Source organism: Apodemus sylvaticus, chromosome 8 (genome assembly GCF_947179515.1).
Source record: "Apodemus sylvaticus chromosome 8, mApoSyl1.1, whole genome shotgun sequence".
NCBI classification, from domain to species: domain Eukaryota; kingdom Metazoa; phylum Chordata; class Mammalia; order Rodentia; family Muridae; genus Apodemus; species Apodemus sylvaticus.
The window spans coordinates 112,681,467-112,704,913 of record NC_067479.1 but is presented as its reverse complement, the minus strand read 5'-3'; the positions used below and the strand labels follow the sequence as shown (position 1 = coordinate 112,704,913).

At 42.7% G+C, this 23,447-nt stretch overlaps 1 protein-coding gene across 3 annotated transcripts in view; it reads right to left on the bottom strand.

The window, feature by feature from the left end:
• Atxn7 (ataxin 7) overlaps nt 1–23,447 on the bottom strand; it is a 159,555-nt gene that overhangs the window by 126,622 nt on the left and 9,486 nt on the right. The window contains exons 2-3 of one of the 3 annotated variants that reach the window (XM_052190351.1): nt 12,938–12,992; nt 10,755–10,889 (exon numbers count right to left, since the gene is read on the bottom strand). The exons of 1 other annotated variant lie outside the window; for it this stretch is intronic. The gene's annotated coding sequence lies outside the window, so the exon portion shown is untranslated. The remainder of the gene's footprint in view (nt 1–10,754; nt 10,890–12,937; nt 12,993–23,447) is intronic. One more of the 3 variants, XM_052190350.1, reaches the window with a different exon arrangement.

The following is a 23,447-nucleotide window of genomic DNA, read 5'->3' as shown; positions in this document are numbered from 1 at the left end:
CAGTTCAGACATAGTGGCGCCCTCCTTTAATCCCAGCACATGGGAGAGAGATTTCTGTGAGTTCAAGGCCAGCCTGCTCCAGTGTGAGTTCCAAGACAGCCAAGGCTACATAGTAAGACCCTGTCTCAGAAACAAAAACCACAGACAGGTTGATCTCCTATGGAAAATTCACTATAGATGTACGTCTACTATAATTTCCACTGGCTAGATAACAAGGTCAGTGGTGAGAAGACTGTTGGGGGCTTTTATTCTCACACACCTCAGATGTACATGTTTCTATGCCTCGAGGTGCTGAGATACTAATACACTATCCCAGGAAGTCAATGACTAAAATTCTGTGTCAGATTTTCTCCACTTATTCATAATTATCTTTATAGCTTTTAAATTATTCTTAAGTTACAATCTTCTTCCTTCCCTTTCTACACACAGCTTCAGTTTCATTCACTGACAAAATGCTATTCAGTAATGTTTTAAGCCTCCTTGCTGTCTTCATGGGAGATATGTTTTCTTCTGATTTCTAATTCTTTGCCAGTCTTCTTTCTTTAAAAATTTTTGGATTTCCAATTTAGTGTTCCTGTTCTGTCTTACTGGTAGTAAAAAGCTTCTAGTTCCTTCAACATCTGTCTTAAGCCAGTTGCTTTCTTTCCTTTGTAAGCATTTTACAGGTATGCAAAAAATCTTTATTCACAGTTATCTTCAGAGTACCTCAACAGACGCAGTCAACAGAGGCGTTAGGATAGAGCAGCCCTTCTCTCTGCATGCGGCTACTTCAGAACAAACTAGAGCTGGTGCACGGCCCTCACCTGACCTTAAGTCACCAGGCAAGGCCATGTGTACCTCAACAGCCGCAGTCTACAGAGGCGTTAGGATAGAGCGGCCCTTCTCTCTGCGTGCGGCTACTTCAGAACAAACTAGAGCTGGTGCACGGCCCTCATCTGACCTAAGTCACCAGGTAAGGCCATGTCTCAACTTTCCAGCATGACACTCCAGCTATTTTCCAAAGCATCCAAGGAGCCACTGGCCCTTAGGTGTGGTAAACTTTTCTGAGATAAACTTGACTTTTAAAGAATTCACTATTCATTAGTCAATATCTTTGTGTTTTACGGGAAACCTATCTTTACAGAAAAAATGGTAGTAGTATTTACTAAAATACGCATTTTAAAATAGTAACTTCCCTGCTTAGAAAAAGCGTCATGGATCTTTATTAGAAAACACATACACTTGTTTAAGGCCTCTCACCTGACTCACAACAACTGTGTGTTCAAAGTGCTACCACTGTGACCCATGTACTGGAGGAAGACAGACAGACAAAGGCCTCATGGCTTACTCAGACTGCCCAGCAGAGCAGTAAACCAGGAACTGGAATGCAGTCCCTAGGTGTTGGTTTGTGCTCTTTCCAGGGCACAAAACTCTTAGGCCCAAACCCGTCAAACCTTTCTTTACTCAATACCTCCTTATGTAATAAGCACTTAACTTGTAGTGATTATTTTATATGAAGATTTGTAGATGTAGGACAGGAGAACCTACCCAGAAGACAGTGCTTGAGCTTGCTTTTATTTTGTTTTGTTTTTCCAAAGTCCTCAGAAAAGCAGGCTCCAGTTTCTCAATCCACACAGGTGCCACCTCCCCCCAGGGAGCCTCCTCTCTAGTCACACATGTAAGATAAGGCTCAAGTCCTTGTCACAGCCCAGACCTAACACAAGTCCTCAGATCAAGACGCTCAACCTAGTCTCTTTGGAACCAGGACCTGGGAGAAGTTTAGCTTAGTTTAGTTTAGTTTTATTTAGTTTAATTTAGGCTGGAATAGCCTGTGTATTCACTAGTCTACAGGAAGGGCCAGTAAGGAGATGGAAGAATAAGAAATATAGTGGTCAGAGTGAATTTTCTCGAGAAGCCTCTGACCGTGGGAACTGGGAAACGGTCTCTGCCTAGGATAGCAAGGATAGGCTTGGCTTTCCCTTCCATAGCATCGTTCCCAAAGTCCTTCCATTCTACAGTTCCCAGCACTCAGCGGTACCACACAGAATTACTTCCTTACAAGCAGGTTTGGTTTTTCTCAACTGATTTTTGGTAATTGCAACAACAACAACAAAATTTTGTCTAACAAACTAACAGATTTTATAGTAACAAGAAGGCAGATTTGATCTGAATGATATAAAGCAAACAACAAGACACTCAAGGGTTTGGACATATACCGTAATTCACATTAAACAGAGAGACCCACAGGCAGTGTTAGATTGACTTTCACAGGGAAAAACTGACTGGCATTGCTATTATGTCCCCTTCAAGATACTGATCTCTTCTCCATACATGAAACAGTCTGTCAAAATTATACAACTCTTGGCAAAGGAAGAATTAGTAAGCTATAGCAAGACAGTGTTGGTTTAAGATATTAACAGAACAAGCTTTCTTTCTGATTCTTAAAGCGTCTTGCCCTCATAGCAAAGCCCAGAATGTTAATGTGAGGCAGGTGCTCTATGCCCTGGAGAAGCAGGCTGCACAGGCTGCAGCAGCAGCAAGGACAGCCAGATACCCACCTGATCCCTTTTGTAAGTTTGAGCTGGAAAAAGCAAAACCCTGAAAGCCCACCCCAGTCTCTGTTCTACACAGGAAAAGACTGAAAGACAAGAAGATTTCTCAGACTGACTGGTGCGGTACATTCAAACAGACACTCCAGGGGTGTGTTCCGTCCAACACAGAGGGCCTGCCTTTAGAGCAAGCAAAGTATTTTGTGACATGTCAGTTGTGACCCTTAATTCTTCATATTTTCTCTGCACCCTTTGATCCTACAAACACACAACACACAAGTTTTTTTGGTTTTGTTTTTGCTGTTGATGATAATGATTTTTTTAATTTCCCATGCTGATCTTGAGGTGAAAAATACACAGATTTGTTGCTAGCATTTAAACACAGGGAAGGTTCACACAAAATTCATTTTGGAAATTCCAAAATCCGGCTACAGAGGCAAGCTCCCCTCCAAAGGTTACCTGACTGTCTTGCAATGGGCACACACTCTGCAAACCACTTACTTGGCTGCTGCATCCATTTTCTCTTTAGTCTGTCCCCCAAAGGAAGCTATGATTCGAACCTCTTGAGCCTACACTGTTTTTCTAAGAATACTGTCTCAAATGAAAAAACTATAATCCACAATTCAGGATTAGGTCTTACCTGAGCGGAGGTCCAGCCGTCAGCAGGTCACCACAGTGAGGATGACTAACACGGCGCCCAACCTCTTTTCTTCTGACTTCAGTGGCCCTTACTATCACCCTAACTGGATTTTTTCTTGGAAAATCAAAGTGAAAAACTGTATCAATGCACTTTGCATGACCTAGAGATTCCCCTCTGCAAAAGCCAAGTAAAGGCCAAGCAGACATAACAGGCCATAAGATTGCTCCCTGAAAACTCACTGCCCCAGGCGCCAAGCATAGAAACAGCCCATGTAGAGAAAGCCAAGTTCATCCGCACGCAAGGATGGCAGCAGCGCCGGCCTAGCTCCAGACATACAGTTGGGTCTCTGTAGTCTGTTCTAATGCTGTCCCACCCTCAGGTGACTTGTTTGTTTGGACCTCGGGCCCTTTGGGACAGGGCTGAAAGGACCCTCTTGCCTCTTCCTCTCCAGTACTGGGACTACAGACACACTGATCGCCGTTCTTAAAGAAGCCTCATTTTCTACAGATTCTACACAGCCACACATAACTCAGCTGCTCTCAGCTTTCCACCTGAGCTCCCGCCTTAGCTTCTGCGCAGGCGCTCAGTTCCTGGAGCACAGGCGCTCAGATCCTGGAGCACAGGCGCTCAGTTCCTGGAGCACAGGCGCTCAGATCCTGGAGCACAGGTGCTCAGTTCCTGGAGCACAGGCGCTCAGATCCTGGAGCACAGGCGCTCAGATCCTGGAGCACAGGCGCTCAGATCCTGGAGCACAGGCGCTCAGTTCCTGGAGCACAGGCACACATCGCTCCAGAATCCCCCCTCTCAGCTGCAGCGCTGACGTAATTGGGCTCTTTTTTCCTTCAGTTGAGAGAGGTCAGCAAAGCTTTTTTTCCCTATCAAGTCCGACTAAACTATACTATTTTACCATTACTCTTGAGCACTAAACCTACAATAAATATCCCTGTCATGCATCTCTTTGTCATGTCAGAAAATTACAATTTACAGAAGTATATGACACTAACAATAGCATGTGTTGTAGCTGACTGTAGCTACATTCTCCTGCAGGATGAAGAAACACTCGCATACTAACAGGGATGGCAAATGAACATGGTAAGAGTTAGTGCATCGCTCTCTGAGAGGAAATTAAGTGAGATGATGCAGGAGAATGCAGCTAACACCCAACATCACCTGCTCACAGCTGGGACTGAAGCAAAGGGACAGGGTACTTGTATCCCATGTACAAGACCAAAGGTTCAATACCCAACATAGAGAACACACACACACACACACACACACACACACATATCCAGGCTCCATAACATTTCATCTTTGTTTGCCCAGGGTCTGACATGGTGAGTTTTAACAAGTTCTTTTTAAATTAGATTACAATGGCGGGTAAGCTCAAACAGTTGCTCGATCACTAAAGGTGTTAGATGCCCAGCAGGGGCTGTTCTTGCCTTATAAAGGAACTGAATGAAGCTAAGCTATGGCAGAAAGCAGCTTCTCCAACACTGACCCTCCTTCCTAGCCAACTGCACCTGCAGATGTCAGTTGTTTACTAAGTTTCCTCCCAGACTGAAACATTCACTCAAAACAGCTTCCGGAAGTCCCTAATATTGACCAGATTCAGTATGCTCCTCCCTGCCCAAGTAAACAATAAACACTGAAAGGCATTCTCAGAAAGGCCAAGCTGCAAAGACACTGGGACCGGACCAGCTGCCTGGAAGAAGCAGAAACCAGCAGTGCTGCCTAGAAGAGAGTCAGACCAACTGAGATCCCTGAAGGACACTCTCCAACCTGCTGAACTGCCTGCAGAACTGCCTGGGGATGTACAGCCTGCTCCAGGTTCTGAGCTTCTGTGAGCTGTCACCAGTGCTGGGGTGGATTTTGGTGACGCAGCTGTCTTTGAGTCATTTCTGTTCCTGTAAGTGACCCCCTTAGAACGTACTGGCTCATGTAGGTTGGTGGTATCTGTGCTTTGATCTGCTGTGGCATCACTATCTGGGGAGAGTAGACCTATGTTGCATCTCCCCCGGACAAAAACACCTTTCTACCCAGGAACGCTGAGGAAAAGGGGTGAGAACTACAGCTAAATTCCTGTCCCCATACTGTATTTTTATTTTGTTTTGATAGGAAAGGAAAGAGTCACAAAGCTGAATGAAGAGAAGGGAGGCTTACAGGCTCAATAAATACCCTACCAAAGGAATGCCTTTGTTTTGCTGTTACTGATTTGAGGTTAAAGAATTCTAAAATTCAGCGGGCAGTGGTGGCGCATGCCTGTGATCCTAGCACTCTGGGAGCCAGAGGCAGGCGGTTCAAAACCAGCCTGGTCTACAGAGTGAGTTCCAGGACAGCCAGGGCTATACAGAGAAACCCTGTCTCGAAAAAACCAAATCCAAAAAAAAAAAAAAAAAAAATTCTAAAATTCATAGATATCCTCAAGTCAGGTCATTCTTTGCAAATCTTACAAGACCATTTAGGAAAGAAGTTAAATAAGGATCTGGCAGACATCTCTCTCAAAAGCCAAAGTTATTAATGCCTTTGACTGAATGCTTACTCTGAACAGAATACATGCATAATCTTGTTTTAAATCACCATAACCCTACAAAGAACACATACAAGGAAAATGAAGGTCAACATCAGATAAATGATTTATTCAGTCACTACCAGAGTCTTACAGTAAAGGCACTGCCTAGGGGGATAAATGTATGCTATTAACTATCTTTATTTTATGTATGCGTGTCTACGTGGATGTGGGGGTTTTGTTTGTTTGTTTGTTGTTTGTTTGTTTGTTTGTTTTTTCAAGACAGGGTTTCTCTGTGTAGCCCTGGCTGTCCTGGGCGGTGGTGGCGCACGCCTTTAATCCCAGCACTTGGGAGACAGAGGCAGGCGGATTTCTGAGTTCGAGGCCACCCTGGTCTACAGAGTGAGTTCCAGGACAGCCAGGGCCATACAGAGAAACCCTGTCTCAAAAAACCAAAACAAAAAAAAAAAAAAAGAAAGAAAGAAAGAAAGAAAGAAATCTGCCTGCCTCTGCCTCCTCAGTGCTGGGATTAAAGGCGTGCACCATATGTGGACATGTACATGTTTATGTAGACATACATATATTCATGTATAGAGGGAAAATTTAAAGAATGTTATGTCTATTAACTAACATATGTGCTTCTGAGGCATGAGTTCGTATTTTATGCCTCAGCCAGGGAGTTGCAAAGAATACTGGGAATTTTATTCATATGTGATTTCAGAGCCAAGCATGATAGCTCATTTCTCAGGAAGAAAGAAAAGTCAATTTTAACTGTTATTCAACACTATCAAAATGACAAAATCATAAGGCTGGAAAAACCAGGTTGGTGGCTGTGAGAAGGTGGGGGCTGGGAGGCAGTAGGTGCAGGCCAGCATAAGGGACAGCAAAGGGGGACATCTGCAGGGTTCAGGTGGTTGTGCATCTGGTCTGGGGAAGTGACTACTTGAAAATACTCAAGTGACCGAATCACACAAGTGCATACAGTGCCGCTTACTATAAGTTTCCAGGTTTTGATACTGTGATGTGGATAGAAAATGCACAAGCCTTTTAAAACATTTTATCATCTGACTTTCGGAACCTAAGTGGATTGATTATCATGAGAGATATAGAGATAATGAGGAAGGAGAAACAGAATAGAACAGTAGCCTTGTTCTGGCTCTCAGATTTGCTGTTAGTGACAATGTCAGTAACACACATTTATGTCAGCCAATGTGTGTGTCTCACAAAGGAGCTAGCAATACATACACTGTGTGAGAAATAATTTAAACAATGTTTAAAGGCTTTGTTGTATTTTAAACTACATAAGATCTTTTTCCATTTAAAGCTGAGAGCCATGAACAGCATACTTTATGGGTTAAAAATAAGAACATATTTGTGGGTTTTTTGTGTTACTCAAGATGCCACTGAGCCTATGATTATATGTCATTTTCAAGATATATTATTACTTACATGATTACCAAATGATGATTTTGTGTGGACATGAAGGCAGCCTCAATAATTTAAACCTGATTAAGTCAATAAAATTTTTCTACAATGTTGACAATAAAAATGTAGAGACAAAGAGACTTCCTGTAGCTGGTTTGTGCCATTTAAACAAATTCAGTGCAGAAATATTCAGATCGTTTTATCCCCGGTTGGAAGCACAACACTCTAGGATGACAAAATGAATACAAGCCCCTGGTTCCTGTGTCTCATCATAACCAGGCTCAAGGCCCATTTCTGAAGAGCGAATGGAAAGAGGGCTAGCAGCACTTCCTAAATACCTTCCTGTTCGCTCCTTGCTATGTGATGCAATGTGACCTACATTTCCTGTGCCCATTGAGACTCAGTGGGAGGGGGAAGAGGAGAGTTCTTCATTTCTCTTATCCTCTGATTAACTAGGACAGCAAATGCCACTCAAGGGACTGCTGCTGGGCAGAAGCAAGGGAGCAGTCATGCCAGTAGGAAATTCCAGGGAGGACATTTGGGGATGCTGCTTCTTGGGTTCTGCAAACTCAGTGCTACAATTTTATAACACAACAGCTAAGGAAGAACTGCCCGGCTCTCCATGAGCATCAGTGGAGAATCCAAAGTGCTATTTTCCTTCCTTCAGGCTCTCAGCATGGTGAAATTAAACTTGAATTATCAACTCTTATCCTGGACATAATCTTTTCTTTAAACTTAATTTACAAACAAAAATGTAACAAAGACTATATATAGCATGTTCTCAAAACCTCACAGCCAGGTTCTCCTGGTAACTTCTTTTCTAAATTTCTAATATTATTTTGTTGTTTGTTTTGTTGTTTGTTTGTTTATTGAGGGCTGGCATCAGGGCCACTTGTCGAAGTTAAAGAACAATTTGAGAGAGTGAGTTATCTCCTTCTACCATGTTGGTGAGAGACTGAACCCAGGTCTTCAGGCTCTTATGCTGAGCCATCTCATTGCCCACTCCCCTAAGTTATTAAATAAATTTGGTACATTTGTCTCAGCTAATGAAGTAATACCAACAGGTTTTATTTTGTTTTATTTATTTTCTTCCAAAAATATTTATTTTTAAGGTCTGTGTAGCAAATAGAAATTGTATACACTTCCTGTGTGGTCATGCTACAATTCCTGTGCCTTTGCTATGATTAAAGTGTTTCCAAGGAACATGCCCACCCCCTCCCTGTTCATCTTCGTTTTTGTGGTGAGAGCACTGAAGATCCTCCCTAGTGACTTTCACATACATGTTCCTAACTGCGGTCACTGCACCTTATAGCCACAGACCCCTGAATGCATCACGTTCATCAGAGCTGAAACCTGTCAGAGCGGAACTCCTGACACGCTTGCTGCCCTATGCCGTCTCAGAACCTGACGACCATGGTGCTGTTCCTGTATGTTCAGGTTCCTTATATACAACACGAAATGAAGTTAGATAGTATCTGTCTTTCTGTGCTTCAACTATTCCACTACTATCTTATTCTCCAGGTTCATCCACGTTGTTGGAACAGGAAGGAGTCCCTTTAAAGGTAGATTAGTATTCTGTTGTACACACACCCCATATTCTCTTACCCACTCATGCAAGGATGGATAGTTAAGTTGATTCCAGAATGTCCCTGTTGTGAGCACTGTTTCGGCGAGCATATGGGTGCGGATTCTCCATGTTTTTTCATGGTTCTCTTTGGCCATACACTCAGAGTAAGATCACTATAGAGCACAGTAGTCCTCTTGTTTATTTGGTTGTCTGGTTTCTGTTTCTGGAGACAAGGTTACTCTGTGTAGCCTTGGCTGTTCAGGAACTTGCTCTGTAGACCAGGCTGGCCTCAAACTCACAGAGATCGGCCTGCTTTAGCCTCCCAAGTGCTGGCAGTAAAGGCATGTGCTACCAGACTAAGCTATTTTTGCTTTTATTTCAGGGCACATTTGAAGTCATAGTCTAAGAAATCACTGCTTAGGATAATATAAAAACTGTTTCCCCCATTTCCATATAAAACTCCTTTGGAGGAAGTCACTCTGTACAGATAACACTTAAGGGGTGGGTAGTTATATCTCCTTCCTCAAGAATACAGTATTTGAATAAATCATTTGAAACTCTTGGTATTCTTTTACATGAAAAATTTGTTCAGCACACCCTTTCCCAATATGGATTTATACATTTCTTGTAGTTTAGATTTATAGATTTCTATGTCCAATTTGCAGTATCTGTAGAGTTGAGAAAGCCATAACGGATCCATGATGAGCAGGGGAGGTCTTGAAGGGTGAGGTGGTATGAATCTAGGGAGGATGTTGGGAGGTTTAGGCAGGCATGAGGGCGAGGACAGAGAAGAGGAAGGAGTGGGGAGGGTTAATCACAATTAACCACTATTTTGTATGCTATTTGAAAAATATAATCTTAAAAAGGAGTTAGGACACAGGCACCCCAAATAAGTGGACAATGATCCTCCAGAAAGCATGGGTTATTGCATGAAAATCTTAATGCCAGGAGTGGGATGCCTCGCTCTGGTTATTAATCAAGAAAGCCCCAAGACAACACAAGCCGCTGCCAGTGCTCTTGGCTTCCACCAGAACCAGACAGTAAGACACCATTACTGGAGACCCTGTAACTTTACTGCCAGGACAGAAAGAAATCACAATCAAATGGACTTGAAGACACTCTCCCCAGACCCCTCTGGAGAGCCTTCATGGTGCTGAAACATGCTATCCAGGCTGCTGGGTAAGAAACCAGCGCTGCTCTTTCATAGACATAAATCCTGCATGCTACAATACCAACATCACAGGCAAAGTACGCCATTGGTGCAACAGGGATTAAATGGGCAACAGACCACTTTTGGATTAGAGGGCTCTTCCACAGGAGGGAGCCCATGCTTGTTATTGTAAACCTGATTAAAAAGCTCATGGTTAGGGACATCACTGGCCTTAGGGGAACCTACTACTGTTGTCCTGTTAAATGGACATATGGTCAAGCTACCTTCTAAAAGTTTACATTTACACACACAGATTAGCATTGCTCTCAGCAATGGCCAGAGATGCTTCTTTCTACAGTTGTTAGCAACTAATGATCTACAGGGTGAGGTCCAGGATAACCAGGGCTACAAAGAGAAACCAAAATAGGTAGGTAAGTGGGTAGATAGATAGATAGATAGATAAAATGGGCTATGTTTTGCTAATCATTTGACAATTATATGTATGTAAATAGTGTATTTTAACATCCACCCTCCACCTCAGCTGCCCAGAACCAGAGACAGTGCTAGGAATGATGAGTTCTTAGCCCTGAAATTTCCACCCCAGGTTAAGGGAACAGCAGGGGGGGATTGAAAGAATGTTAAGAGCCAGAGAATAAATAAAGCAAAACACGGCGAGACACCTAGACGTGCAGTGGCCACTGTAATCAGGAAATCACTACAACCATGGCGCCTGCCACAAGCTAACGAGAGTGGCCAGCATTCCAACAGACAGCACTGATTAGACTCCCTGAGCTCCAGAACAAAAGCCACACAGTGTGGAGGGCCCTGAGGTGGAGGGTGGGTGATAAATACGATATTTACATACATACAGTTGTCAAATGATTAGTAAAACACAGTCCATTCTATCTATCTATCTATCTATCTACCCACCCACCTACCTATTTTGGTTTCTCTGTGTAGCCCTGGTTGTCCTGGACCTGGCTCTGTAGATCATGCAGGCCTCAAACTCAAATCCACATGTTTCTGCCTCCTGAGTGCCGGGATTAAAGCTGAGCACCGCCACCTGTTATATTCTGTTTTAAAAGAGAAAGATTTGTCAGTTCTTTTCCATTTCTTCATTTATTTTATGTGAGTACACTGTAGCTGTCTTCAGACACACCAGAAGAGGGTATCAGATCTCATTACAGATGGCAGTGAGTCATCATGTGGTTTCTGGGAATTGAACTCAGGACAGGTGGAAAAGTATTTGGTGCTTTTAACCACTGAGCCAGAGCCATCTTTCCAGCCCTCTTTATCTATTTTTTAATCAATATATACTCACTAATGTTTGCCTTACTTTATTAAATTTCTATTGTATATATATTTGTGTTTATATTGCTCTATTTGATAACTATAAGGTATATTTATTGACATTTGTATTACATTTTTAGGTTATATTCAAATAGCATGTCTTTTTAGTTGCTCACCTAGTTCTAGCTTACACGGAAACTGTGGCTCGGTGGTAGAACGCTTGCAAGACATGAGCAGAACCGAGACTTCAACTCTCTAGCACCACAAAATGCACAAAGAACTGGCCATCTCCAGCTTTCTCCTCTGGAAGCTTTCAGTCGGCTGTCTGCCCTTGCCACACATCCTATGAGTGACTGTGATGGAGTGTGGAGGCAATGGATGTACACCCAACGTGGTCAGCACTCTGGAGTTCTGGCTCTCAAAGGGAGATTATCTCCTGTCTTCTCCATTCTCGAATCTAGTCATGTCTAGCATACTTTAGTGGAAAGTGGCATTAGAAACCAAAGTTTGCTTTCAGGTAGCTGGCTCAGCTGGTTCGTGCTTTTTTGCCAAACATAAAGATCTGAGTTCAATCACAGGGACTCACATATAGAAAGGTCCAACTCCCATAAATTCCCCTCCCATTGGCATATACACGTCACATGTGTGTGCACATTATACAAGAGAAATGAATATCTGAGCATTAAATTTTAGCAGACTTTTAATACCTGGTACTTAAATGATTCTGTATGAGTCACGCACCACCAGAGGGGGATTAAAAATCCTACACAAACCACTTCCATAGTAAATAATCACAACTGCCTTCTGAGTATCTTTACTCTGCAGCATTCTATAATAAATCATGAAATAGATGCTGGTAACCAGACTATCATCTGACTGGATCCCTTTCAGGTCTCAAATGACTTGAAAGGCTACAATTAAACTCTTCCTGTCTTTTTTTTTTTTTTGCTCCTATTGTTATGAGAAGTCTCTCTTTAAATGCTACTTGTTTGTTGCTGGAGCTAGAGGAACTCCTTCCTATACTATTAAATGATATTTCTTCTGTGTTGATACATCCAATGACTTGAGCTAAAGAAAAACACAACTATTATCCAGATATAATTTTGAAATATACATGTAGTTTCCTACTGAGGTTTGCATATATATATATTTTGAATGCAGGTATTCTATTTTCTTCACTGGCCTCTGTATATTTAAGATTTGTGGTTTCCCTGGTGACCTGTGAGTACAAGGACATTCGTGTCCCAACACCTTGTTCTTCATTAAAGAGTGGAGCTCTCTTGCAAGTGGGAGAAGTAGCCTCAGCCAAGGATGTATTCCCTGTATAGTTATCCCAAAATACGACGTGTTCTGTGAATTCATATAAACACAACCAACAGAAATAAATGGAGGCAGAAAATTATATTAACATATTTGAGCAGACTTATTTACACATATGTAGCAAGAAAGAAATTGGCTGGGTAGAATTTAGGAAGGGCTAGAGAGAGTGTACAAGAAAGCAGAAAGTGATACAACATGTTTAATTAAAATATATAAAAATAAATCTTAAACAAAAGGCAGTTGTTAGACCGATGGCTTAGCAGTTAAGAGTACTACATGTTTTTACAGAGGATATATATCCCATTTTCAGAAACCATATAGTAGCAAGATGTTTGTACATTTTAATGTCATTAGTTTTTCTTTATTGAAAATAAACTAATCAAATCCAAGGTCAGATTCTGGAGATATTTAGACACTGGGGCCACATGGGGTAAGATAGAGATTTCTAGAGATGAGTAAATTGCGTAGATTGGCAATTCTCCCATGAAATACACAGTGGGAAACTCCTCACCTCAGACTACAGCCATTTGTCTGTGGTAAATGGTCTATTCCCAGACTTCAAATTCCTGAAACAAAAAATGGGCTAGAGTCAGACTTCCCACTTTCTTCTGCCTTGTCTTACCTAACCAGACTACAGTGAATGACCAACAAACACTTACTGAGCGTCTACTATGTCCTGACACATTACAGCTCAGGCCTCCCACTAATCTAACAGCTAGAAAGCAGCTCCCAGCAGAGCTGCTCAGTGAGTGGAGGGCAAGGCAGGCCATTAACAAGGCTGTTGGCCCCTAATGATTGAGAGAAGCATACTGGTTTGAGTCAGGTCTCTAGCTGCCTGATAACATCTTAGGAAAGTTCACGACTTTCTTATCTGCAGAACAGATCCAGCAAACCATACTTTTCAGGTAGAATATATAGGCTCTTTAGTATAAGAGTAGCTTCTTGGGTTTTTTTTTTTTTTGAGGGGGGGTGGGTTTTTTGTTTGTTTGTTTGGTTCGTTGGTTGGTTTTTTGTTGTTGTTTTTTTGGTTTTTTGTTTTGTTTTGTTTTGTTTTTTCAAGACAGGGTTTCTCTGTGTAGTCCTGGCTGTCCTGGAACTCGCTCTGTAGACCAGGCTGGCCTCAAACTCAAACTCAGAAATCCGCCTGCCTCTGCCTCCCAAGTGCTGGGTTTAAAGGCATGCGCCACCACCGCCCAGCACAAGAGTAGCTTCTTATTGTCCATTTCATACCCAGGCAACACTAGTCTTGCCCCACTAAGGCATCTCGAACATTTTTTCATTGCCAATTTTACTATCTTTGTATAGCCTAAAACCATGACCTTTAAAAACGTTGTCATTTCCTAAGCCTCAGTCAAGCTGTCTCTGATGGACAATGCATATTAATTTAGGTGCCGTGAGCCAGAATGGACAGACGCACTGAACACTGCCCGAAAGCTGATCCCACCAGAGCTATCAGGCATGTCGCGCACAAGCTCAAAGGTAAATATTTCCAGGTGAAAAGCAAGAAAGATGAATCAGTAACGTACGTCCACGGATGCTGAGCGCCAGGCCAGCAAACCACTCCACAGACAGCAAGATGAACAGACTGGCCACACACAGCTGACGGCTCATCTCCAGGGCAGAGGCCTTTCACTGCATGCCAAAGCAGACTGAAGCAAATCCGCCTGTGACGGAAGCCACAGGACTATATCTGAGGGCCTGAAAGGTACTCCAACTTGAAACTTACTTTTTGTTTTCAGCAGAAAAAAAAGCTATCAGGATGTCACACCAGTGTTTAGGGGAAGGATCTACTCCCTGGCCCAGCCTGCAGGATTCTGACTTCTAGCCCCTAGTGTGTCAAGTTCAGTCCTGTGGAATACTGTTTATGATGAACGCCTGCACTATGGGTTACACAGACACAGCTGACTTCCCCAAAGATCTGTGGCACGCCCAGTCTTTCATACAAGGAAGCCAGTAACATACTCTGATTCCCTGAACCAGGTTTAGACGCCACGGCCTGCTCACTAGCCAGCACTAACATTCTTAGCACAGGTTCAGTTAACACCAGCGTGATGGCTCATGGCCGTTCCAGGGGACCGAACACCCTCTTCTGACCTCTGAAAGTACCAAGCAGGCAAGTGGTACACAGACCTTCATGCAGCCAAAACACCTATACACATAAAATAATAAAGTAAGATTTTAAAGACTTTCTCCTTTAGATTTTACCCCTGAGGCAATAAAAAAGGCTTGGCTAAGAACTATCTGGTTCTGGGATTACCTATGTGACTTCAAGCCATGTCCCTTCAAGTTTAATTGGTTAGATAGATAATGCAAGTAAAGCAGTGTCTGGCACGAAGCAGTCCGTTAGAGACAGCCAGTACCACCAGTATCCCCACCCTGCAGGATAAAGACTGAGACTCCATAAAGCTAAGCGTCTGAGAGGCAGTCCTCCTTTTGCAGTTCCCCACCAAGCAAATGGTCACACTGAGGAGGCAGAGGGCAGGCACAGCAACCCTGCTCTGCTGCTGTTTACACTCTAGCAGGAAGACAGACACAAAAACCTTTAAATACTATGAAAATGGGCTTCAAAAGGATACACACAGACTGCCTGAAGACACCTGAGTTCAAGAGCTTGTCATCACTAGCTTCTGTTTGGAAGGCCAAAGAGGCTTGTACGAAGAGATGGCATTTAACATGGGACCACAAACAGAAGCCTTGCTAGGGAGCTTTGAGGCAACGAGCACACAAGGCAAAGGAACCCTCAGAGGAAAAGACTTAGATGGCAGCCGGGTAATGCAGATGGTGGTGCACTCCTGTAATCCCTGCACCTGGGAAGCAGAGGCAGGCAAATTTCTGAGTTTGAGACCAGCCTGGTCTACAGAGTGAGTTCCAGGAACCCCTGGCCTACACAGAGAAACCCTGTCTCGAAAATAAAAAAAAAAAAAAAAAAAAAAAAAAAAAAAAAAAAAAGAACTAAAGGGCAAGAGCAACACATGATGAAATAGAGATGCAAGCAGAGGCCAGAAACATCAACCTCGGGTGAAGAAGGCTCTGGATGCTGTCTACCCTGTACGGTGAGAAGACAGCACAAGAACCGCCGCCCACAGCGGAAGAGCCAGAGGGGTTGGACCCCGCTGCCTGCCGGCAGTACCAGCAGGGGCATCTCATTTCCATTCTGGAGTACAGCAACTCAAGGCTTCTGTCTTAGAGCGTCCTTTCCAAGACAAAGCTAAAGCAGTTTTCCTTCTATCTAAGCCCAGCTGATGCTTTGCTCAAGAAATTATCTCCCTCACAGCTGGGCAAGGACCTTATCACTGACCTTCAATCTCTGGAGATCAGAGAAAATACTTTGCCTTTCCATCTCTTAGAGTCCAGTGTTCATCAAGATTTACACAAAAACACTTTCTTTTAATAACCTAAAAATAGCCAGGCGGTGGTGGTGCACGCCTATAATCCCAGCACTCTGGGAGGCAGAGGCAGGCGGGATTTCTGAGTTCGAGGACAGCCTGGTCTACAGAGTGAGTTTCAGGACGGCCAGGGCTATACAGAGAAACCCTGTCTCAAAAAAAAAAAAAAAAAAATCCAACCCCCCCCCAAAAAAACCTAAAAATATGTTACTATATTTCTAAATAAGCATCTTACAAATATATTCTACTTCAAATAAATAAAGGGATAATATGCAAGGATTTCTAGGTCCTACTTTTACATCTGTATTAGTCAGGGATCTCTAGAGTCACAGAACTTGGGGAATGTCTCAATGTATTAAGGGAACTTATTGTAATAATTTACAGTCTGCAGTCCAACTAACCCAAGGATGGGCGGCTGTGAATGGGAAGTCCAAGAATCTGGTACTTGCTCAGTCCCACGAGGTTAGTTGTTCAGCTGGTCTTCTATATAAACTGGAATCTTGAAGAAGTAGGTTCCAACAAATGTGCTAGCAAGTAAGTGCAAGCAGGTGAAAAAGAATGAGTCTTTCTTCTTCCACTGTCCTTATGTAGGCCTCCAGCAGAAGATGTGGCCTAGATTATAGGTGTGTACCACCATACATGGATTTGGAACTTGCTCTGTCCCAGGCTGGCCTTGAACTCAGAGATCTGCTTGCTCAGTCTCCTAGTATTAAAGGTGTGTTCTACCTTGCCTGTGCATAAGCTTTTCATAGCCACTATGCCTCAAGATATGCAAAACCATGTGTCATCCCAAGTCAAGATCTGGTCAGAAGCCTGTGTCTTCTAGCCCCAAGATCTGGACCACAGGTGTGCCCTCCATTTCTAGATTATAGTTCATTCCAAATGTAGTGAGTAGCCAGGCGTGGTGGTGCATGCCTGTAATCCCAGAACTTGGGAGGCAGAGGCAGGAGGATTTCTGAGTTCAAGGCCAGCCTGATCTACAGAGTGAGTTCCAGGACAGCCAGGGCTACACAGAGAAACCCAGTCTAGAAAAAACAAAACAAAAAACACCAAATGTAGTGAGTTGACAACCAGGTATAACCATCACAACACCTTAACCTTAACAACAGCAAAACAACTTCATCAATGTGTCACTAAAATTCTAAATTTTATATTTTAAGATAAATTTCATACACAGTGGACATTATTTTATTTGTTTATTTTGGACACAGCACCTTACTATGTTACAGCCCTGGCTGGCCTAAAACTCACTACATACCAGGTTGGGCTTTCAACTCACAGAGATCCCTCTGCCTTTGTGCATGCACCATTTCTATCCAATATGAATATTTGAAAATCATTTGTTTAACTCTAGCAAGAACAAAATGCACCCAAACAGACTCTCCTGAGAAGTATTTGAATTTGTTTGCTGGCTAATTATGCTGGTAAGAATGCTGGCAAGTAGGGCCTGGGACAACTCAGCAGGCAAAGGCACCTGCTGCTGAGAGGAACCCTGTGAATTCAGACCCTAGGGCCAGAAAGGTGAAAGACCCAACACCGGAAGTTGTTCCCTGACTTCTGTATGTGTACTGTGACATACTGCAAAAGAACTCATGCGTGCACACACACATATGAAATGTAAACTGTAATAATTGTCTTTAAAAAGCAGTTTGGACTATTTATATTCAAGAATGGAATTGAGTCCTACTCAACAGGTCACATACTCTAGGTTTCTTTGCATGTTTACCCATCTTCCTCAAGGAAGATAATGAGGTAAACTGATGAAAACAATGACTGACCCCAGCGCAGTCTCCAGCACTGTGGACCTCCTCTGCACTGCAATAAGCTGACTTCCAGAGTCTACCCCTGGGTTACTTGCTGTCAAGCTACAGGAGGGCCTGGCCAACATGAAGTAGAAGGAGATCAAAAAAAAGGCAAAAGGGGCCAGAGAAGAGTGTGCCTTTCTGCTCCCTCCTTCTGTGCTGCCATCTTCTAGCACAGGCAGACTCCCCAGTACTATAGCTCCTGTATGAAGACCCTACTCTATGGCTACAGCTCCCAAGAGTTGTATCACTGTCCGGGGAGTTTAATCTAAGTGCCACTTCCCTTTGTGAGTCTCTTAGACCTGAGAAGCCTCTTTCTACCAGTCAGTGCAGGCAGGAGGGCAAACTTCCTTGAGAGCCAGCCAGCTCTCACTACCCTTCCTTCTTGTTCACTTTCAATGTGCCACAAATTCTCCAGCACCAAAGCAAAGGATGGATGACCAGGCTGAGAAACCCTCCTGAGCCTAACTCTGCCAGCCTCTTCAGCAGTTCTGAGCAGATTGCAACTCTGCTTCTGCAAAAGCGAGGGCAGGTACATACTTACACAGAAGCCTGCTATGAGCTCCTTCTCAGTTTTTCCTCTAAGTAAGCCAACAGGATTTGAAGGTACATATTAACTGAAATTACCTGGGACTCTCTCTCCACACTTTACTTTGCTGTAATGTGGCACAAGAAACCTGGCAGTCACTGTATTTGTGAATATTAAGAATTCAAGAAGTAATTCTTCCATGGGCTGATAAGAACAGAAGGGGTGGATTCTTATCTCCCTCTGCACCCTGTAAGTCGTTCAGAGCTGGCTGAGTTGCTAGCACTGTGATGCAGGCAGATAGCCTTCAGTGTATAGGAAAAATGTTCCAGTACATTACATGTGAGCTAAAAGTGCCTTCCCTTTCCATTCCTAGAGGGCAAGCCCCTCTCACAGACCTAGAGGCAAGGCCTGGGAGGCAGTCTGGGCAGCAGCAGAATGAATTAAACAACATCATCCCTATATCGCCCACTTTTATAAGCCTTAACTCTAAGCAATCCTTTTAAATGTTAACTGTATTGGTAAACAAGCAGGTGAGGAGATACATATCAAATATTAATAATAATGCCTTATCTGAGCAATAGTAGTATGAGTTACTTCTGCTGCTTTCTGTGTGTCTATGAAACTTTGAGTTTCTATAAACACAATCTTTGTAATCGGGGAAAAAATATTATATAAAAACTTCTGTGAGCACTGAGGTTTTCCATAAGACCTAAACTTAAACAATTCTTACAAAAATGAAAACTGCAAATTGCTCATTTAGCTGTTGAATATTTTATCATTTTTAAGGTTTTTTTATTTGTTCATTTTAGGTGTATGACTGTTTTACCTACATGTATGTCTGTGTACCATGTGCATGCCTGGTGCCCAAGGGAACTAGAAAAGAGCATCAGATCCTCTGGGACAGTTACAGATAGTTGTGAGCTGTCATGTCAGTGCCAGGGTCCTCTGGGTGCTGCAAAATGAACTTGAGCCATCTCTCAAGCCCCTATTTTACCATTTTTTCAAAGGTATAATCATTTTATGGACTTTGATGTTTAATTCAGAGACCGCTCAAAATGTAAAAAGCAATAATGCTACATTGCATGTAACATGTGTTAACTGGCTTATATTACAACCCTAACTGAGATAATTAAGACTCTCTAAAGGCAAAGTTCCCTATTTTTAAGGCTTGAAGCACTACTAAAACAAAGAACAAGACTGCAGCTGCTTTACTCTGAAAGAGAAGCATAATGGCAGGGCATATGCAATTAAGTGGCCAAGAGATTAGCGATAAAACAGACTGGGGGGGGCTCTCCTACAAATGCTAGCCAATAAAACCTCTCCAGCCTTCAGCTGATTGACCTTTGATGCTTTTCTAATAGGAAAGAAAGCTACTTGTTGCTAGTGGTTAGCTGAAGGAAGAGGCCCAGTAAGAGTCCTGCCATCTTCCAGATCACGACTGCTGTGCACTATGACCACTTGTTTCCAATTCTATACGTTATGTATAGTACTAGAGCATTACTACCAAACACTGGGCTTTCTCATCATCTATAGCTGAACATATGCCATTCAATATCTTAAAGTGTTGAAATGTGTTAACAGGGAATCGCGGCTTCTATAAATACCTTTACTAGCTTCAGGAAGCTACTAAATTCAAGCAAGTGATTCCTTTAAACTGTGATAATGTAATGGCAAGTGGTCTCTTCTAACTTCGATCTGCAAATGATTTATAGTTCTAACACTAGGACTATAACAAGCCACAGAGTAGGAGCTGAAGGCACAGAGAATAAAGCCTTGAATATCACCTGTTAGTGGAACCACAGAGCTATTCAGGAAGAGCAGTAAACCGGCATATGAAATCTGCCCAAACAGAAAAACACTAGTGAACACGGGAGAAAGGAAGTGGACTGTCCATTATAGAACTCAGCCAACATTCTTCTCAGAATTAAATTCAAGGATTCAACAATTTCAAAACATCTTTAAAAACCATGAGGCAATGGGGGGGGGCGGGGGGGGGGGAGACAGATTTTTTTTTCAGGCTTTGTAAAAAACCTGTAACTGAGACAAATTAGGAAAAGACAGTTTCAAAAACCAGCATTAAGTGCTAAAATAAGACGTTTTTCATCCTGAGCTGCCTCTAATTCAAAGACCTAATGCAACAAGAACCCTATATACTACTTTCACAGATGAGTTTATAGTTAAGATTGCAATGAACTTTAGAAGTGATAGGACAAAAAAGTCAAATACTCAACCCTACTGGTCACAGAAAACTATCTGAAAACCCTAGTTAAACAAGTGTCAAGCGTGCCTCTCAAAGCCTCCTGTGGTACAGACCTGAAGGCTGGAAAACAGTGAGGGCCATTCAAAAGAGGAGCGCAGGGCCTGAGAGGACATGCGACTACACCACAAGGTAGTAATTACACAGGGAGCATGTAAAAACACTCCAGACTCAAGGGCTCCAAGAGGTACTTCAAAACCAGCTAATAATCACGGCCAGAGACAGGAAAATAACTTTCTCAGATGGCTATGAGAAGGGAGGGAGGGTGGAAAAGGACACTGGGCCACTGAGTAAAAAAATGAAGCTGCCACCAATTCCCACAGTGACTGGTAGACACCATCATCTCAGACAGCCCCAAAGTCATTTGCTGAACTCCCAGGAACTGTTGTTGGAAGCTGCTGTTAGGAGGTGTGACATTTGGAAAGCTCAGGAGGGTTGAACCCTCATGGGTGATGCAAGAGCTCTTAAAGAGTCAATGCAAGGGAGCTTGTTCCCCACTTTCACAGCATAAGCCTGAAACACAGGTTATCATCTTGAAACAGGACACCTTCCCTAATCCAGCCTTTGCTATGTTGACCTCTTGGTCTTGGATTCCCCAGGCTGCAGATTTATGAAAAAAAAAAATTTTTGTTTACAAACTTAGTTCAATACACTTTGTTATAACAGCCCAAATGGACTAAGATACACAACCAGTGTCCCCCAGTCAGACAGGAGACCTTGTATGAAGAAGGCCAAATATTAGTCTACCCACTTCCAATTCATCTCAAAGTCTTAAGAATCCAGAAAAGCAGCCCCAACAGTTGTCAGCCAGGTCTAAAAGCACCTTTGCTACGCAGAGGAAATCAAGGTGATAACCATCCCCAGAAGTCTGATGTGCACAGCAAAACTGCTGCCCTTTCTACCATATCATCAGAAAACAGGGCCTGTTCCCTGGCTTAAGATTAAGAAACACAGACACACATGCATGAAAATGGTGTGAGTAAAATCATACTGAATGTGTGTTGTATGTGAAATGTGGTTTCAATTACATTTGCAAGAACTATATATAACTGCAGGGGGCTCCTTCAGCTTATGGCCTATAGAGGAAAATGTCTAAAACATTAGCAATGTTGCAATGAAAGGAGGTAGACTCTACAACAGAAAATGACTGCAGGACAGTTATTTTTTATTGAACTTTATTTAACTAATAGAATTGTTTATTTAATGAGTCTTGACCTCTTCTTAGGAAGTACAAAGCCTGGAGTTCAACACCCAACAAGGAAAAACCTTAAACCACAATAAAACCTTGGCAACACTTAAAAGTAAGGGAAACCGGGGAAATGGAAGACTTAGGAAAGCTGGTTTTACCACTGAAATGGTTTGCAGAGATAAACTGATACATAGTGGTAACACTTCTCAAACTGGAGATAAGACCAGGTGGGAAAATATGGATGGGGAAGGGGATCCCCACCCCCACCTTTAATTCATGGCTTCGAGGAAAGGGAAAACGCATTTCTTTTCAGGGTGTGTTTCCTGGAAGTTTGACCACACTCCAATGGATGGCCTCACACCCAGAACTATATGGACTTGGTGGGCTATTGTTTTCATCTTTTGCTTTTAAAGATGTATATATTTTTATTCTTTACATACATTACACCCTACCACAGTTTCCCTACCTCTCCTCCTCCCAGGGCTCTCCCAGCTCCTCATCCCCTAGGTCCGTTTCCCTTCAAACAAACAAACAAACAAACAAACAAACACAGCATAACAAATTACAATCAGACCAGGTGACCTATTAGGAGGAAAAGAGTCTCAAGCATAAGCAACGGAAGCAGGGGGCCCCCACTCCACTGTTAGGGATCCCCCACAAACACCAACTACACAACCACAAGGTATATTCAGACCAGTACGGAGTTTGTGACTGTCGAATCAGTATCTGTGAGTCTTGCTTAGTTGATTCTGTGGGTTGTGTTTTTGTGGTCCTCTCAATACCCTCTGGCTCCTAGAATCTTTCCTCCCTTTCTTCTTTCAGATTTCCCTGGCATCAAATAGTGTTTGTCTAATTGGATGTCAGAAATGTAGAAGAATGCAAATACAGCCATATCTATCAACCTACACTAGTAAGTCCAAGTGGATCAAAGACCTCAAAATAAAACCAGATACCCTAACCTAAAAGAAGAGAAAGTGGGAAATTGCCTTGAACATGTTGGAACAGGATAAAATTTCTTGACCAGAACACCAGTAGTGCAAGCACTAAGATCAACAATTAATAAATGGTACCTCAGGAAACAGAAAAGCTTCTGTAAGGCAAAGAAAGGACAGCATCAACAAGACAAAACAGCAGCCCATAGAATGGGAAAAGATCTTCACATAGAGGGGTTCCAGACATAAATAGAGAATTCTCAACAAAAGATTGTCAATAGCCAACAAGTACTTAAATATTCAAAGCCCCTAGTCATCAGGTAAATGCAAATCAAAACCTGTCAGAATATCTAAGATCAATAACACAAGTGACAGTTCCTGCTGGCAAGAGTGTGGAGGGGGGGCACTCCCTCCCTTTCTGGTGGGAGTGCAAATCTGTATAACCACTTTGGAAATCAGAATGAAGATTTCTCAGAAAACTGAGAATCAATCTACCTCAAGACCCAACTATACCATTCTTGGGCATATACCCAAAGGATGCTCCATCCTACCATAAGGACATTTGCTCAGCTATATTCAAAGCTGCTTTATTCTTAATAGCCAGAATCTGGGAAACAACCTAGATGTCCCTCAACCAAGGATTGGTGGGCTATTAACGTATAAAACAGGACAGGAAGTTGGGAGGGCTCTGGAGAATGGTGCTGATGTGGGTCATTAGAGGGAGAGTAAGGGAGTAAGAATCATCAAAATACATTGCGCACGCATGTATGCAATTATCAAAAAATACAAGTATTATATTGAAAATATGACAACTCCTCAAAAAAAAAAAAAAAACCAAAACACCTTTGGAGATATGTGGACTTGGGGAAAGAGTCAATCAGGGAGCATTCGGTGCTGCAGATAACAAATGAGGTAGACAATGGACA